The following is a 3,589-nucleotide window of genomic DNA, read 5'->3' on the forward strand; positions in this document are numbered from 1 at the left end:
AAAGAACTCTTTCCCAAGTCAAAATGAAACACAAAAACTTTCTCCAAAAATGTAATATTTTATTTTAACTGTAAGATCAATGTCTTAAGTTACTTTTACAGTATTCTTCCTATATAGCTAATAGAAAGAAGGCTAAGGCCCGTCTAACTGGCGGGGGTCCACCTCCACCTCCTCTCACCCCATCTGAGGAGTTGACTCTTTCACTTAATAAAGGTCGCCCTGTGGTCGATGGTATTCCAGAGGGATTTGCTACCTCCCACAACAACTCAAGTGACTTGGTACAATGTAGGTATACCATTGAAGGATCGGTCAAAATCCCTTTTCTCTTCAGTCAGTTATATATATATGTTTCATTCTATATCCTTTTGAATGCTTACATTACTTTTATACAAATCAATAATCAAATATATGCATTATCACATAATCATTTCTATATTCTTTTGTGCTTGTGAAATTATATTTTTCTCTTGAGAGCAATTCCATTTCTCTGCCTTTCTTCCTGAGGAGCTATGTTTTGGCTAACTGATAATATGAAGCTCAAGCACTCTTCGGCCTTGGCGATGTTATTTGGTGGTGTTCTGTGTGTGTGTGTTTGACTTTCTACGTAGGCATTTGGGACCCAACGCTCAGCCTCATCGATGCTCTCCTCTAACCTATGAGGTTAACGCTGACCTAAATCTAAGGATTGGCGACAGCTATCCTGACTAATGGCGATAGGCACCTTTTATCTGCTCACATGTGTGAAATTGTTTATGGTTCTATATTCTCTTAGCCAATCAGATGTATGATGATGCGATGCTTGCCCTTGCAAAATGGTATAATTGGTGTATTATTTTGTGTAAGGGAGAGTTGGCTTGCGACCTCCTCGTGACACTTTGACGCTCGCTCTACCAATGAAACTGCAAACTATTCTTCAGTAAATTTTTATCTTTTTGATTGAACTCCACTTCTCTTCTTTCATCATATCTGGTCTCGGGTCTGCCACCCCATTTAATTGAAGTAGATGACAGAATTTCTGAGAGCAAACCTGCCACCCTGTGGAATTCTTATTTAATAAAGAGCACTGGTTTATGGCCAGGGAACTGTACAAAAGTGTGTAGAAACCGTTTCAGTGCCATGCATACTGTACGAACGGCTCTACACACTGTTGCCTTTCCGACATGCTCTGCATCGCCCACATTGTAGAGAAAACTCCTTGTAGCAAAAAACTCCTTGTAGCTAAGCGCTGACCCGCGGTTTGTCACGTTTGAGATGTGTGGTTTTAGTAGGTTTGTTAAATAAATTAACGACTCCCTAGAAAAACGATAGCTCCAAAACAATAACACATCGATACGTGGTCTTATCACCCTCTCACGGCGAAAAAAACCCCGTATAATCTGTGCCTATACGTCCACAGGATCCTCATCAAGAGGGCACGCCATGCTCGGAAACCTCTCTGAAACAAACTAACCCTGCAACATAACCTGCTCCGGAGCAGGTTATCCTCAGAGTCAGTTGCTATGGTTACTTACATAACCCGAAAGTTACCTCCGTTTTTGGAACCGAAAGCAAACGTTATCCGCTTACTTACTCCTAAACTTACCCGGGTAAATCACATAATCTGCTTTCTGGAATACACCCCTGGAAACAAAGTTTCTCAATCTGGACTTCCCTTCGGTTGTGCCCCTCGTTTAGACGCAAACGGAGAATTCTCCTCTGAAAACGATTATTTCTAAAAACTCCGGCCAGAGTGGAGATTTTGGAAAACTCTGTTTGCACGTTTGCATGTAAACTGGGAAAAACTGAGTTGTAGGCAGTCGGCGTCACAATATGCGACAGAACTTGCACTGCGTCAAAAGTGCGACCTATATTTTCGGGATTCTGATTGGCTAATGTGGGCTTGAGCTTCTCGTTACACTGCCACCTATAGGTTGGGCATGCTCTTGACGGCATACACGGGTTCGTGTAAACGAACACTTTTCTGAAAACGCAGAGGGTGAAATGTCCGTGAAAATAACCGGCCACCTGTAAACGTAGCCTAGGACAACACCATGCTTCCCTTTTCCAAACACACCTGACTTCCTCTACTCTACTAGTTTAAATCAAAGGAGCTTTAGCGCTCAAGCGCCCCCTAGGAGTGTGTATTAAATATTACATGGGTAACAGCTAACACTAGGCTACTTGGTTGGACCTCGTTATTGAAACACAAAATAACCAATATGATCTCAAGCACCAAAGGCATACTAATCCTCTAAATTATCTTAATCTGGAAAGTATGCACTTTTAATATATTTATGTATAGGCCTACACGGTTGCAAAAACATTTAGGCCTAGTTAAAATCTGAAGTGCTATTGTTTAAATTCGTATTTATTTATTTGTTTTTGCTGTAGACGTTCAAGAGGAACATATAGATGAACAAAAGACGTTCGGTTATTGTGCTTTTACATTTTATGCAGTATCTTCCTGACAAAAAAAAAAAAAAAACATATCGTTTTGAATCGAGGTGCGATAATACAGTAGGCTAATGTCCGGTGGTGTAGCTATATAGAATATGGGTAAAATTCAACAATCTATGGGGTTGAACCATATAGGGCCTTTAAAATGAAGATTACAAAAGAAAAGTTTATTAAGAATAAGAATATAAAATGATTTTAAAATATATTTATTACCTTTAGAGTTACAGGCACACAAACTTTGGAAAATACAATTTAGGGCACTCAGTAATGTTCAATTGTGTTGATAGAAAAAAAAAATACATTTGTTTCAACATTATTTGTTCTTCAGAAAATGTGCGACCATTGAAAATGTGTACCAATTTACTCATGGAGCCTTAACATCCATGATATTGGGACTTAAAATTAACCATATTCGGCCTTAACAATTAAGAAACCAAAAGAAAAGTTTGTTAAGAATTAGAATCTTGAAGGATATTAAGATATTTTTATACGAGTTGCAGGCATGCAAATTTTGGAAAAAAAAAAACAAAAGTAGCTAGTGCTTTTTCCCTTTTTTTAAATCTCACCGTTCATAGCTAACGAAACAAAGATGGCTAAAGTCAACCGATTTAGCTAGACCTAACAATCTCTGTGTAAAAGTAAAATAATGATTCAGTTCTAAAGTCATTTTAACCCCCCTGCAATCTCTCAGGTGAAAATGGTCACCCATTTTACAAAACTGTAAATGACTCCAATCACAATGTAGCATAATATTGTGGCTTTCTTCTTCATTTACGTTTATCTTTCTTCATAATACTTTTTCTAACAAAATAAAAAAATTTGAGCTGGGAAAGTGTCCGAAATTTGGTTGATTTTCCACGAAATTATCCAAGTTTCTGAGAACCAAATACATCTTTTGTACACATATTTAACTGCAGATGCTGAAATGAAATGCACTGTGGCACAGTTTCAGTGTCATTTTCCCATAAAGAACCACGATTGTCTCTTATTTTCCTTTCCATAAGTTGGCAACCCTATCTCTAATGATCATCTGACTAGTTCAAATAAGAATAAGCCTATGATTTGTCAAAATACAACAATCCAAAATATTTATGGATAGTCAAAACCTAGTTGTAGCTATGCCAAAACGGCTTGCCATAGCTTTGCAGTTGTT

This window comes from Phoxinus phoxinus (assembly GCF_949152265.1).
Source record: "Phoxinus phoxinus genome assembly, chromosome: 20".
NCBI lineage: Eukaryota > Metazoa > Chordata > Actinopteri > Cypriniformes > Leuciscidae > Phoxinus > Phoxinus phoxinus.